The 15,807-nt window shown below is 41.1% G+C and overlaps 2 long non-coding RNA genes across 2 annotated transcripts in view; both read right to left on the bottom strand.

Annotated features, from left to right (window-relative positions):
- LOC309638856 overlaps window positions 1-15,807 on the bottom strand; it is a 164,542-nt gene that overhangs the window by 41,156 nt on the left and 107,579 nt on the right. The window lies entirely within an intron of this gene.
- On the bottom strand, window positions 5,175-14,574 carry LOC309638877. Its single transcript, XR_014251379.1, has 2 exons — window positions 11,191-14,574; window positions 5,175-9,137 (listed from the first exon to the last, which is right to left on the bottom strand). It is a non-coding gene; the product is annotated as an uncharacterized lncRNA (long non-coding RNA).

The raw sequence follows: 15,807 nt of genomic DNA, 5'->3' as shown, positions 1-15,807 counted from the left end.
ACTTAGAAAGGTTAATTACCCTATTAAAATCTTAGACATTACTAAGAAAATCTTTGTATAAACCTTTTAACTCACAACAAACGCAGCCTCCTTGGTGCCTTCGGTTTGTTACGCAATAAAGGTCTTCGCCCTCCCACACTTTTCACCATTGTTTCCGGCATCTTCAAGAATATCCAGATGCACACACACAACGGTGCACACACATCAGCAAACCTGCACCGAGCAACGGAGTCGAAGCTTCTTCCTTATACAAAGGCAGAAAGTGGGAGTGTGGTTGGAACAGATAAAGTAAAAACTCCTCCCGTCTATAAATTGGCTGCATCAGAGATTAAGCAGCAGTGAAAAAAACACTCAGTGATTCAAAGGCTGTTGCTGTGTCAGAAACCAGAGGTACCTAAGAAGATTCAGGTTGTAATCTCCGCACAAACTATATGCCCAATAGGTGAAATGATGAGGAGGGTTGAATTCTTGATGCTTAGTGTCAAAGTTTCTCTCTGGAGTATAATACTAGCGATTAGACTTTAGGGACACCTCTGTGTTTTCATTTCCACACTCACTATCGGTCTGTCATAGTTCCCTTTCTTCTGCACGGTTGCTTCCTTCTCAGATTTCTTATCACACTTTTGAGGAGAACCCATTGATCTCAAGACATAAACATAATCAAACAGAAGAAGCAGAGACTCAAGAAAATAGGGTATGTCGGGACTTCCTTGGTGGCACAATGGTTAAGAATCCGCCTGCCAATGCAGGGGACACGGGTTCGAGCCCTGGTCCGGCAAGATCCCACATGCCGCGGAGCAACTAAGCCTGTGCACCGCACCTACTGAGCTTGCGCTCTAGAGCCCGAGAGCCCAACTACTGAAGTCCGTGTGCCACAACTACTGAAGCCTGTGCACCTAGAGCCCGTGCTCTGCAACAAGAGAAGCCACCGCAGTAAGAAGCCCACACACCACAACGAAGAGTAGCCCCCGCTCGCCACAACTAGAGAAAAGCCCATGCACAGCAATGAAGACCCAACACAGCCAAAAATAAATAAATAAATTTATAAAAAGAAAGAAAATAGGGTATGCCATTTATAGGACAAACAAAAACACTGGACCCCCTCCATCCCTCTTGTCAATTATGGTATTTCACTGTGTCATCAAACAACCCTTATCAAATGTTGTCCTCAGAAAAATGCTGGAATACTGTTGATAATAAATTGGTCAATAGCGTGGCCTGTAGAGTCAACATTCCAGCTCCAGACATACTGGCTGCATGAGCCCATCTGTTACTTGAGTTACCTGACTAGCCTAAGCCTCAGATGCCCCATCCATAAGATGGGAACGTCAGTCATCCCGAACGCAGAAGGGCGTTGTGAGACTAACAGAGGAAGCGCATGGTGTGCGTGGCCAAGCACTTAACGCTTAGCCAGTGCTCAGATGTCAGCTGCCCCATGATTATCACGGTGGGTGATAATCAGCTCTTCAGGGAGTGATTTCATCACGCTTGGCCACGCCTGGACAGCAGGCTGATGTCCAAATGAGTAGGCACTTTAAGAGCAAGCAGTCACTTGCCCCTAAGAGCTAGTGAGTAGGTCAGGTTCCTAAGCAGGTTTCTTCATTTTTTCCAAGCAAAGTTTTGATAAACTTAACGACAGACATACAAGGATGCTAACACATGGCGGGGGCGGGGGCGGGGGGTGGGTGTGGGTAAGTTTACAAAACTGGTAGAACTAGAAGACTCACTTCCCTAACCTTACTCTATTAACCCGACCACCCAATAACTGGTTTGCTTTATTTCTCCTGCTACCGTCTTTTGGCTCTAGTTTCACCTACTGTCTCAAAGAACCACAAAGAGAAAAGACTTTCCTATTTAAAAAAAAAAAAAATTGCAAATGAGAAGCTTAAACAAATCTAATTTTAAGGAAAGCCCAAAACTGCTCCAGTAGTACCAGCACTTCCCAGCAAGAGAGTTCTTTGCATTTCCAGGTTTGTATAGAATTGGTTTTTATAGAATTGCCAAAGAAAATGTGGACCTATAAATGGTATAAGTAATACAAGCATGGCAATGAAGTTATGGTCGAAACTTCAGAACAAAAAAGAACACCTTTGACGCCAGCAGCAAAGGCCTTTCCCTCACTGCTTTCACAGCGAGGAGTCTAGAGTTTTCTACTGGGGCATTCGGTTCTTGATGAATGCAGAACTGCGGACCCAAATCCCTCGCAAAACCTTCACCTCTGGGTCAGTAGAAAGCTAAAGCTAGTGCTTTAACTGGTTACGAGTAAGCAAATTCAGTCTATTTTTCATGCGTGTAGCAATCTTGCTCTTTAGACTCTGGAAGAAAATTTCCAAGTGGTTGAAATAAGATCCAGTAAGGAAGTAGTCTGGATGTTCAAAATTCTTCCTTCCTGATATTGTCAAAACATTCACTTTCTCTGGTTCTACAATGCTTTGTTTCTCAAGTGTTACTATCTACCAGTCTCAAGTATGCCGATGTGTCTATTCGCCAGGACTTCCATGGCCACAGGTGGGTGGACTAGCGGTTTGTTTGCACTTACTTGTCAGCGTAGATCTAATTCAACCCTTTCATTTTAAAGGAAAGGAAAGAAAATTGAGACCAGGGGCTGAAGGTACTTTTCCAAGATCATGCTGCTAGAGTGGTAGAACTTTCAACTCTAAATCCGGTGGAGTCTAGTGACTGTTCCACTATACTAAGTTATCCACTAGTCATTTGCTTTTTCCATTCTTTAAAACTAGGAACGATTGTGGACAGTGGTCTCCAATGTATCTTGCTGGACAGGCAAATCATCAAAGTTTTGAAATCCGCATTACAATGCTGCTGTGAAGTTTTGAAGACTGCATAATAGTACTAATAATTATAATAATAATGCACTCAGTAATGCTTCCTAAGTGTCAGGCCTGGTTCTCAGTGTGTCGTATGTATTAACTCATTTAGTCCTCAGAGCACTGCCATTTTACAGATGAGGAAACTGAGGTACAGAGTTCAGGTAAATTTAACAAAGTCAAGCAGAGCCAGGAAGTGGCGGACCCAGATTTGAACGCATAATGCCTCCAGAATACATGCTCATAACTGCTCCGCTAAACTGGCTCCCTAATCTAAGCTTCAGGGCAGGAGTTTATAATATACACATAAAAATTGCTGGCAGTCAATTAAAATATGACGCTTAACCAAAGAAAATACCATAAGGAGCAACCTCAACGCCTAAGTTTATTTCTTGCCCGTGATCACTGGATCTGGCCTCTTACATACCCTGCATCTCTCAAGTCATCAGCCTCTGTGATATTTTCCAGTTCTGGCAAACCATTTGTAACCTATGCATAACCTCTTGGCCTGTCCAGAGTAGACTTAACTGCGACGCAAAACAGCCCTGGGTCCACGACCTCCACCACCTTCTTCTTAGGCCCTCAAGCAGAAAAAACAGTGGCCTTGCTTTTGTAACCAGTTTTATTCCTGTGTACAAGCAAGAAGGGTAGGGGGCAGGAGGGGAGAAGGTCATGGAAGGGAAGATATTAAAACAGTCATCATAAAAGGAAGACATGAGCTGCTGATATCTTCGAGACCGACTCCAACCATTACTCCCATCCATTACCTTCACTCAGCTCTGCATCAACTCTGAACACCAACCATGTGACATGCAATATTATCAGGTATTAAGGACAAAATGATGACGAAGGAGATCACATACTAGAGTAGAAGGCAGACACAGAAGGAAGCAGGTAGAAAACAATGTGTCGGGTACAGAGCGAGGTTCACTCACAAATGATTTATGGGAATGTACAGGAAGAGCACCTAAATCATCACAGTCAAGGAGTGAGGGGCCAGGTCAATAACTGAAACAGTTGTTGTCACACCTGCTTCTCTGGCAGCCTGTGTGTTTCTGCTTTGAGTCGTGCCCAGTGTGGATGCTGAGCGGGGCTGGAGAAGGCAGTTTGCTCAGGGTCCCCGCTGCTGCCCGTTCTCCACATGGGCTTCTCAGACCCAAGTACTGACCCTTTCTCTGGAAGTCAGACCTCCGTAATGAAAGACACAGTCTTTGGAGTCAGAGAGGTCTAAATTCAAACTTCTGGACCATCTCTTGCTTGCTGCTGACCCTGAATGAGTTGTTTAACCTTCTTCAGCCTCAGGTCTTTATTAAATAAACAAAATGTTTATTTCAAGGGTTATTATAAAGACTGGATGAGATAACAACTGTTTACGTTATTGACAGTGTTGACAGTACGTGACAAACAGGGGTACTAAGTAAATGTTAGCTTCCTCCCTTTTCCCATTCCTCATCCCTAATCTCCTTTCACTATCAAGGTTTCCATGGGTCTAAAGCGGCAGGGGAATAGGCTCAGCTCTGAGCAGAGGCACAACCCAGTCCTGCTAGGTCCCACACAAGCTCAGGGCCACCTGACTTTGTCCTCTCCCCCTATTAGCCTGTGTCCTCTTCCCATTTTAGCAACACCACCACCATCATTGCTGCCCAGATAGTGATTCTATTCAGGCTCCTCATGACTCATGGGCTCCAAAGTAATTCATCAGCCACTTCAGCTTGGCTCACCGCTATCCTGAGTGTCACTTTCACCATGCAGTAAGATAGTGACGAGAGGTCATACTGTAAAAGAGTCTTCATTCAGCCTGCAAACACAGCAAACATAACTATACCTCAAAACTGAGATGACCAGGAGATAGCATTTGTTATGAGATGACAACAATAAACCTTTGTCGTTCTAAGTCTTCACTGCGGCACCGTCTAATCTTCTCATTCTAGCGTGGATAAGCTGAGTCCGCGCTTTATGAATCCAGAAACTCAGTGACAATTGACAATGAATTCAGACCCCGTGCTGATTACTTTACATGAATTATTTTATTTATTCTCATAACAACTCAGAGTAAGGTACTATTGTTAGGCCCATTCTACCCATGACAAAAGATAAAACTGAAACCCTAAGAAGCTAATTAACTAACCCAAGGTCACACGGCCAGGAAGTGGTGGGGCTGAGATTTGAACCACGATGTCTTGACGACAAAGCTTAGCCACCACGCTGCGTCAGATTCCATTTTATAATCCCAGGTTTTACAGCTAGGATTCATCTTTTCAACAGATATTCTTGATCACACACTATGTGCCAGTCACTGCGCTAGCACTGGTAATAACACAGAGAGAATGCTGTTTTCATGGAGCTTACTTTCTATTTGGATAAACAGAAAATAAATATATCTATAGTAAAAGATCAGGTAGTGATAAATGCTATGAAAAAAAAAAAACATAGTACAGTGAGGGGCTATAGAGGGAAAGTGCTATATGACTCAGGTAGACAGGTGATCATTTAGTCCTGTGTCTTCAGGTAGGACATGTATTATTATCCCCATCCAGTAATTAGATAATGAGGAGTTGAAAAGCTAAGTAACTTGCCCAACATCACAGAGCTTGCAAGAAATAAAGTATAAACTAAAAGCCAAATCTCCTACTTTCTACTGCTTTTTTAGTATGCCATACTTAGTTTGTCTAATAATACTTCAACCTGAAATTGCACTTCCATAAACGTGTATTTCTAAGCACAGATAATCCCTGTGTACTCATTTTTCCTCGTTGGTCCCAAAAAAATGAGATCATCTAATAAAAAACAGAGTGGAAAAGGAAAAAAGCATCTAAAAAAAGAAAACCCTCTGAACTCATGAATAAGAAACTGAACTGTCCAGAATGAGGTCTCTCACCCTCACTTTTAAATACCTTGATTAATGGCTGATGGGATGTGCTGCAGTAGAATACTCATGGGTTTGGCTCTCACAAGTAGAAATATCCTGGATCCAACACTTCAATTACTGAGGGAAAATAAGAGCCCCCAAAATCACTACTAACAGCATTGACATAATTTCCAATCCTGCTCTTTTATTTATTTGGGTAGTAAACAAATGAAGTTTTAGTGATAAACTGATTGCTCTGTCCTGTGCCATAAGACTATGGGCATACTAATGGGCTGAACTGCAATTATGTGGTTTTGACATGACAAATATTAATCAACTTAAACTCTCTGAAGACTATTTGGAAAACATGACCCAGTAGGGAGAAATAAACCCCATTCTTGTAACTGATTAAATGTTTTATGGTTATATTCTTCCGTGCCTATTTTTTTTAATATTGGCAGGAGAACAGATAATTGACAATTGCAAATCTCATCTACAAACTGTATTACTTAAAACAAGCAGGGAAAGACTAAACCTATGAACTGATATAAATCCAAACTTCAGACTGAGCTTTTCCTGGGCTGGGCATTTGGTTAGCTAAAAATCAATTAATCAATCAATCTGAAAGTGTTAACTATTAAACATCTGCCTCTCTAAAAGTACAAATGTAACACAGATGTCAACTGGGGTGACCCTGCCTTTGAGACTGTGATCTCAAATCTCATTCTAACTATCTTGGACAGTGCAGCATGCCTCTCAACATCTGGGGGTTCTTGGGAAACTTATGTTTTTCCTTGACATCTTTGGTTCCAATTCTCTACTAAAATCCTAATAATATCTCTCTCCTCTCTTCTTCTCTTTTCCTCTTTATGTCAACCCATTTATGGAATATAGCCCCCTCTTCATGATCTTCCAAAAAGAATACTTATACCTGGCGATGGGATGTAGTAGACTCTTTACTGAAAATTCAAGGTAATGCTGGCTGAGGAAGTGGGATGGTTATTTACAATGTGGCACAGATCAACAGAAGAGAGGCTTCTGTTCCTCTTTGGACAAGTTCCATAGCTGTCATCCACCACCACTGCTGAATTTTTCCTGCCTTCTGTTAAGACTCTCTGCATTACAACCACAACCTACACACACTTAACCTCCTCCTCCTTCCTTCTCCTCTCTGCTTACTTCACTTGCCCCTATACTCCAAATGCCCTATTCAATTCTCATGCAGAGTTGTTTATATAAGACCTCTCTCATTCATAACAACTGGGCCATGAGGGCCTTCTTTCCTCAACCAAAATTGTCAACACGGATAGCAAGCCAAACAATGGAACTTTCCCATAAAGGAAACTCCATGGTCAGCTCTTACAGCAAGATTTTTTACTCCTCTATACATATGACACAGTTAATATTATCTATCCTCTCAGAGGGTGGAGGAAAAGCATTATCTACCTTTCCACCTGCTTTTTACCTGCAGTCGAAGCCTATGACAGTTCTAGTGACTCTTCTTTCATATCCCCCAACCTACTTCCCAACATTAATTAATATTGCCACTTCACCAGCTGTGGTATTTACATCTGAGTAAGAAAATGCTACCAATAGTAACTGAAGAAAGGCTTATAAACCTCATGTGTTAAGCTGTTTTGCCCAAGTTGGCAGGCCTCCAATTCACAGCAGATTATGTGCCTGCACAAGGCACTGGAAGTCAAAATATTGTAAGACAGATCTTATTTACCTTTAGAAACCATGTATTTCATAATAGTGGTATATTCTTGACCAGGAGTCTGATTCTCAATTCAGGTATAGTCAGTCAACCCTTTGATCAGGTGTAAAGGAGACACTTACATCCAATGTTATCTAAACAAAAAATACTGATTTTATGACTATTTTTCATTATAAAAATTTTTTTCTGATTATAGAAATAGTATGTTTTATGAAGAAAGTGTTTTACAGAAAAGAAAAATTACCTTCAAACTCACTGCCAACAGATAACCACTGTTTACATTTTGTTATATTTCCTGTAAGTTTATTTTCTCTACATATTTTTACAGATATGAGATCACCACAGTACATAGTTTTGTGTTCTGGTCTTGGTACTTAATATTACATATTCAGCACTTTCTATTTGTCAACATAATTGTAATGCCTATATATTAATTCACTTATATACACTAATTTACATAACTTCACCTATTGTTCAGTACTCAGATTTTCTAAAATCCAAGTTAACACCTTATTAAATCAGCTGTTTTGTCAACTATGATAAAAATGTGCGTGTATACATTTAAAATGTGTATACAAAGCCAATTAGGGTACAAAGGGCAACATAGTAAGTAATCACATACCTTTTTTCCAATTTTTTTATTGTGGTAAAATAGGCATAACATAAAATTTACTATCTTACCCACTTTTAAGTGTACATTCCAATGGTATTACATACATTCGTAATGTTATGCAACCATCACCACCATCTCCGTAACTCTTTTCATGTCGTAAAACTCGTTCAGGTTTTTCCTTAAGATGTTATGGAAAAACCCAAATGAACTTTTTGGCCAACCCAATATATACCATATTTTACTTGTTGATTTGTCTGTCCATGGACTCTAGGTTGCTTCCACATCTTAGCTATTGTGAAAACTGCTGCTGTGAACATGGGTATACAAGTATCTCTTCCAGACCTTGCTTTCAATTTTGGGGGGTGTATACCCAGAAGTGGGAATTGCCATGTCATATGGTAATCATATTTTTAAATTTTGTGAGGAATCGTCATGCTGTTTTCCACAACTGCACCATTTTACATTCCCACCCACACTGCACGAGGGCTCCAGGTTCTTCACATCCGAGCCACCACTTGTTGTTTCCAGTTCTATTATTGGTGTTGCTCTCGTTACTGTTGTTAGCAGCCAGCCTAATGGGTGTGAGGTGGTATCTCACTGTAGTTTTGATTTGCACTTCCTTTAATGATTAATGATGTTGAGCATCTTTTCGTGTGCTTATTGACCATTTGAGTACATTCTTAGAGAAATGTCTGTTCAAGATCTTTGCCAATTTTTGAACTGGGTTGTTTGTTTTTTGTTGTTGTTGTTGAGCTTCAGAGTCCTTTATATATTCTGGATATTAATCCCTTAACAGATATATGATTTGCAAATATTTTCTCCCATTCTGTGGGTTGCCTTTTTACTCTGTTGACATTGTCTTTTGATGCACAAAATTTTCTAATTTCCATAAAGACCAATTTGTCTATTTTTTCTTTTGTTTCCTGTGCCTATGGTGTCATGTCCAAGAAATCATTGCCAAACCCAAAGTGGTAAAACTTTGGCTCTATGTTTTCTTCTAAGAGTTTTACAGCTGTGGATCTTACATTTAGGTCTTTGATTTATTTTGAGTTAATTTTTGTATATGGTGCTAGGTAAGGGTCCAATTTCATTCTTTTGCATGAATCACATAACTTTTTATGGAATTTCTTTAGCCTAGATGGAAAACAGAGTTTTGAAGTTACAAAGAACTGAGCCAGCCTCAAAGCAGCCTACATGTGAAGACGGGAAACAGGGAGACATCCACTTCTACCCTCAACCCCATCCCTACTACCCAATACTGAAACCATACATTGCAAGGGTAAGAATGGAGAGGAAGACCTCCATATCTTTCTTCCTCTAAGACGTAGAGGAAGAAAGATAGCCAACTTTCCAATGTTGTCTGTCAATAGTAGATTATCCAGGATACAAGGTTTCCATCCTGCCTACTCAAAGTGCCATAAATGATTCCATGTGTGAGCATATACTAACCAATTCATGATGCACTGGAGCCAGCCATAAGCTACGTATGTATATACGATGTCATTTACTCCACTAATTAATCTTTGCCTCTCAAATGCATGATTCTAATTATGTTTCCAAAACTATACTTATTAAAATGCCAACATCCATTGTATTCTCATCTTCCTGAGATTTTCTGTTTGGCTTATCATCTAAGGGAAAAACCAACTGCCTCACAGCTTAACATTTTCCCCTTAAACCATGCCCAATGTGTCTAGCACAGCACCATCCCAGTGACTCTGCTGGAACATACAGGAAATGTTATGGTGTTGATAGCATCTCAAAATGGTATTTCTACCCTTTTTCAAATCCCAATTCCACCGTCCTGTCAAAATCCTAAGTTCTCTCTTACAGCTGCTGGTAATTTCAAAACCCAGGGCCTACTACTTCACCTCCAGAACTGTGGAAGAGAGACTCAAGTCATATTTTTTTTTCCAGATGTTCTCAGTAAAAGGTTCAGCTAAGATCTCAATCTCTTACGGCAACGTGTGAGAGATGCTTTTCAAGGGGAATGGTTATTAGCATCACATTTAGACTCATAAACCAAGATAAACGGATTTGGAGGGAATAAACAGAAGAGTCTAGGGAATGAAAGTTTGTGCCCCCAAAGCCAGGTTTATTTTGTGGTGGCTCTTTATAGAACAAACTGGGATGTGAACATCTCGGCCTCCCAATATTTACCACTCTCAATATTGTCCTGCTCTCTTGTGAATCAACTGGAAAGAAGCCATAATCTAGAGATGGATCCTGAAAAGACTATATGGCATTGACTGGCTTTACACATGGGAATCCAAAGGTACAACATAATAGGGAATGCTACGACTGTGTAATGCACAGTTTTTTTGGAGCCACAGGCCAATAAAACCAATGCTGTGCTGAATAAAAGGGAATAACAAAATAAAGTGGAATAAAAAGCCATTAAATTCTGGGACTCCACAAGGTTTCTCTCCCAGTGAATCACTCCAAGTGTCAACATGGAAAGTCAGCTCGCCAAAAGTTAGCACTATGTTGTAACCAGTCACCTGTCTCCCTAGGGGAACAAAATCAGCCAACAAATCCATTATGCCTTGTCTTCTCGCAGGAGTGTCCTTGGTACCAGAAGCCAGAAAACTCTACAAAAGACCTACAGAGGATACCAGTGCCTCATGAGAAGTCCCTGAATATGGCCAGTCTTGGTATTTTCCTGAACCAAGAACAAACGGGCGAATCAAAGCAGGGCATATATTCTTCTCCAAAGGTGCCTCACCCACTCTCATGCCCATTTCACTTTGGTTCTAGCACCCCTGGTTTATTTCTAGATTTCCCTGCAAACAAACTGAAACTCCCAGCTAATTCTCACAGTTTGTTGGAAAGTTGGCCTCAGTGGGTACTATTTATATTACCATCCAAGAGACTATTCACCCCTAAACCTGGGTATTTATCCAAAGAAGGGGATAGGGCGGAATCTCTTACAGGAAGCATAAGGGCTGAGGAAGGGGAAAATAGCTTTATTTTCCCTTGATTACTTGAATGGAAGAGATCACCTAACCAATATCCCTAAATGATAAATTTCATAACTCTTCGATTTGGGGATAATTCCACACAAGACTCTTGTCTCATTGTTTTTTTAATCTAGCTTCATTTTCTACCCTGTTCTCTCTGAATCCCTCACCATACTTTTAAATTCTCCCTCTGGCCTCCCATAAAGAGAACTATCCCAAAGGCCTACCTGGCAGCCTGTGCATTCCCTCTGGCCAGAAGACCAGGAGAGAGACCTGCAGGCTGTAGCTGGTGCACCTCCTGAGGATGAGCCAGAAGAAGAGGCTGGCCCTTTTCTTGGTGGCAGCTGGTTCAACCTTAACAGGCAGCTGGCAATAGCCTCTTATTTGAAGCTGGGGCAAAAAGCAATGATTCCAAATGCTCTTCAGCATTAACCAGCTCCATCTCACCTCTCCTGGCCCACAATGCTCCTGTCCCAATGACTATGGAGGCAGCAGTTGTGCAGTAATTAGGATCCTCCTGGGCCGGCCAATCTCAATGAGAGCAGGATGCCAGCTGCTCCATCGCCAGAAACAACTCCTTGGCATGCCTTCCTCCTCAGCATTCTTCCTCTCTCCCAGGTCCTATCCTGTCCTTCTAGCCACTGGAATCACTAAGGCAGGCTGAGACCAAGTAGACAAATTCTCTTCTACCCCAAAGCCAAGGTTATTTATTTTCCTGGCTTGCTGGAAGCAGCCTTAGCTCAACACCAGGTGGAAAGGTGCTGGGTAGTCAGTCATTCTCAGTGACCCTTTGGTTAAGGGTGGGTTTCAGAGATTACTTGAGCATTTTTTGCTTCAATTCTCTGCCTCTTGACTGCTCGCATAGTGTCATAGGTTTTTCTGGCCCACTGGACACTTCCAATACCCAACAGTCATGATCCTGGGGTCTTTTTAACTTCAGGACCTGTCAAATTCAGGATCTGGAGAAAATCACCTTCTTGGTGGCAGTGTTCATGGGACAGCCTTATGTGGTAAGGTTCCCTCTAGGGATGCCCAGAGTCACTTCCCCTTCTGATTTCTTACTCCTCCCCTCTTCTCTTTTTAGGATCTTGAAAGAACAATAATAAGCGGGGAGATTCCAAAAATTCTCCCACATATGTCTCCTGATAAAAACAGAGGACTCACCTGGCAATGTGAGAAATCATCCCTCTCGCTTCTCTGATTCCAAGAACCAGAAAAGAAATGCGGTGATAAAATCTGATCATGCTAAGGCAAGCCAGGAGAAACCCCACCGCCTGGAAGACCACACCCATCTAACTGCTGCTCAAAACCCAAGACGTCAGTTTTCTTACTACCCCCCTTCCATTTTCTCTTCTCATCATTAGTCAGACTTACTATAATGAACATTTTTATGTTCCTAGGGAAAAAGGGTATTTTTAAGCTCCATTCCCCTCCCAATGACTCAAAATAAGTACAATGTAAAAAAAAAAAAGAAAAAAGCTTCCCCACTCCCTTGAGCCAAGCCCCCCAGTCCCATGACTACCTTCCTCCAGGAAGAAAGCCAGACTAGATGGAAGTGAGGCCTACGGACCCACAAGTACTAGGCAGAGCGGAGAGTGGGGCAACAGGATTTTCAAAAGCCCTCCGCCCCCCCCCCCCCACCTCCAACTTTCCTTTAGACTTTGAAGTGCCTAAGGCACCACTTTAATCCCTGATAGATACAGAAAGGAGTCCTGGGGAAGAGAAACAGGAAAAGACCATAAAGAAAGGGCTTGATTGTCTTTAAGAAATGGTCATTCTAACAGCTCCCTGCCTGCAGGCTCTGCCATCCTGTCCCTAACTAGGGGAGGAAAGACCAGCCCTTTCCAGTGTGCTGAGCAAGCAGCCCAAGGCATCTACACATCAGAACAAAGCAGTCATGGGATGCGAGCGGAGCAGACAAGCAGTCACCCTGCAGAAAAAGGCCATAGGCCGCACCTGGCTCTCAGCTTATGCTAATTGACATGTGGCAAATTGGCAGTATTGGTGGTGAAGCCTCAGGAGCTATCACGTCCAGCAAAGAGAGACTTGGCCAGTTACCTCATCAGTACGTGGTCAATCAGCCAGGGTGGCTGAAGAAATAGCTCAGACTCATACAAGAAGGAACCTGTCCCAGCCTAGGGTGATGTGATACACAAACATCCTTAATGGCTAAGAGAAGGAAACGTGACAATATGACTTGCAGAAGGCATTTTTATAGCAAGGATATCACAACTCTTATACCATGTAATAGGACACTGGAAAAATGTTGGCCCCTATAGCTTCCTGTGAAATAGAAGAGGCAAATAATTTAATTCAGGCATGAAAGCCTAAAATACTTTTTTAAAGGTATAAAGACTCAGGCTACAGATGGGACTTGCCTCTAGCTATCCCTGGCTTGAAGACTGTATTGATTCCTAATTAAGTAGGAGTATTATGCCATGATACCTATAATATTTAGACCTAAATTAATCAATTAATTAACCAGTAGAGACTTTACTGCTATTTTTTTTTGGAGGGCTTTCTTGAATAATTATTTTCACTCTTTTCTTTACTGCCAGATTATAGAACCACTCTTCACTGCTGCCACCAGCACCACCACCAATACCACATATGCCAGTTCAAAACTTTTGTCCAATCTTGGTGCCCAAATGTACAGACTGATTGAGCCAGTTTATCTACAGTTGCACACATGGACCCAAAAGAGGCCACAGCTTTTTTCAGTCTTGTCAAATATCCTAGTCTTAGAAAATAGATCCTAAACAGAATTTATCCTCTTGTGGTCAGCCTGGGGTAAAAAAAAAAACCTGACATTGGCATTGACTTTCACTTGGTGCATAAATAAGAACGAGGCATGCTATTCCCTCCCTATTTTATCCCCCATCCCTTTGCTCCCTCTCTTCCCAGCTTGCTCTTTCTACTGCATTAGGTTAATAGATTGTTATTTTCATGAAAGCAAACCTGCTCAAAGCTTCAAAAATCTTGCAAGAAATTGTTACTGTGATTCAATCTTTCAAACTTTGCCATGTTAATAATTTCTTTAGATTCATAAAGAGCTTATTGGAACCAGCATTGGAATTAATTGAATTTGTAGTCTCACCAAACAGAGCCAGCAACTCTATTATTAGTATTAAGATAATTATAGCAGGTTTTGACATTTTTGCATTCTTTATATTAAAGGGGCAGTGTCAAATTAAGCACAAAGCAGCCTCAATTCTATCCTTATGTCCTCATTCATAGTTCCTCCTGTGACTCAATCAAAAGCAGGATATAAACCATGTATTTATTTAATGTCTATATCTTTGTTACTAATAGCTCTAAATTAGTAACAACTAAGTCTTCTCATTCCATAGTTTATTTTTAGGCATTTTTGTTTCCTATTAAAATTACACTCTTTATGGAGGCCTTACTTTTTGTGTCTTGGTTCATTTTTCACTTAGGAATATTTTCCAACTGAGCTTCCTTTCCAGATTCTAAGTCTTTACACAGTTTAGCTTCACAATCTGGTAGAAATATCAACTTCTAAATGCTAGGGACAGCTTGCACTGATATTTCTACTGCAGGATATAACAGAATGGGCTCAGAGCCAAGAGACCTGAGTTCTCGTACTTGTGTGATTCCTCAGCATCAGTTTTTTCCTTTGTTTAAAAACAACAACAAAAAGAGGAAAGATGATTTTTACTATCACTATCATCTTTCAACTTTTTCTGAGTCTCTACTTTTTTATGTTGTAATTGCATGATGTTATAAAAGACCTATAAATACCTCTCTCACTAGTGAATCATAAATAGTTCTTTTCAAAAATTTATTGTACTCCTTACTATAGCTTTATGAGAATGAGAAAGTCTTTACACAATTGCTTGTTATGCTTTACCAAATAGCATAATGCCATTTGGTAAAGATTTTTGCCTTAGAATCTGAGTGTGTGTGTGTGTGAGTGTGTGTGTGTGTGTGTGTGTATGTGTGTTGTATGGAATATGTGTACCTATGACAGGTATAGATTTATATGTATGTTGGGGAAGATGGTAATAGTGAGGACAAAAGGAGTACTATTCCTGACCATTTTGTTTAACCACTACCATCCTGAGCTTCGACAGATTTTAAAAATATCAAGGAGATACAGTTATACGCCTTGAGAATCAAAACTATGTCCCATTCTTTATGGTGCTCCTAGATGGTAAATAATCATATAAAGAAGCCAGTTTTTGCAATCATTTTAATCATGAACTGTTATAGTGAACATCTCTTAAGGGATCAGCCTTGGCAGTAGGTGTTATATTTAAGTCATAGTTCCTTACCCTTGAGAAGTTAATACTCCAGTCGAGGAGATACAGAATCATAGAATGTTAGGGTTGGGAGGATTATCAAAGTTATTTTAGTCCAACCTCGATCCCATGAAATCATTATAATCAATTCTTTAACTCAAAAGAGATAATCTTATAAAGGAAAATCCAGGCACACTGCACAAGGCAGGGCAGATTAGAAGAATGGCCATTTATTCCCTCTCTCCATCATTCAACCAGCTCTGTACTAAGCTTATTAGTGAGGTTTACAAAAATAAGAAAATAATGTCCAGGACTTCCCTGGTGGTGCAGTGGTTAAGAATCCACCTGCCAATGCAGGGAATACAGGTTCAATCCCTGGTGCGGGAAGATCCCACATGCCACGGCGCAACTAAGCCCATGCACCACAGCTACTGAGCCTGTGCTCTAGAGCCCGCAAGCCGCAACTACTGAGCCCACGTGTCACAACTACTGAAGCCCATACGCCCTAGAGCCTGTGCTCCGCAACAAGAGAAGCCACCGCAATGAGAAGCCCGTGCGCCGCAACAAAGAGTAGCCCCCGCT

This window comes from Balaenoptera physalus (genome assembly GCF_965194825.1).
Source record: "Balaenoptera physalus genome assembly, chromosome: 11".
In the NCBI taxonomy this organism is placed as follows: domain Eukaryota; kingdom Metazoa; phylum Chordata; class Mammalia; order Artiodactyla; family Balaenopteridae; genus Balaenoptera; species Balaenoptera physalus.
Note: the sequence above shows the minus strand (reverse complement) of the source record. Positions and strands in the feature narration are given on the sequence as shown.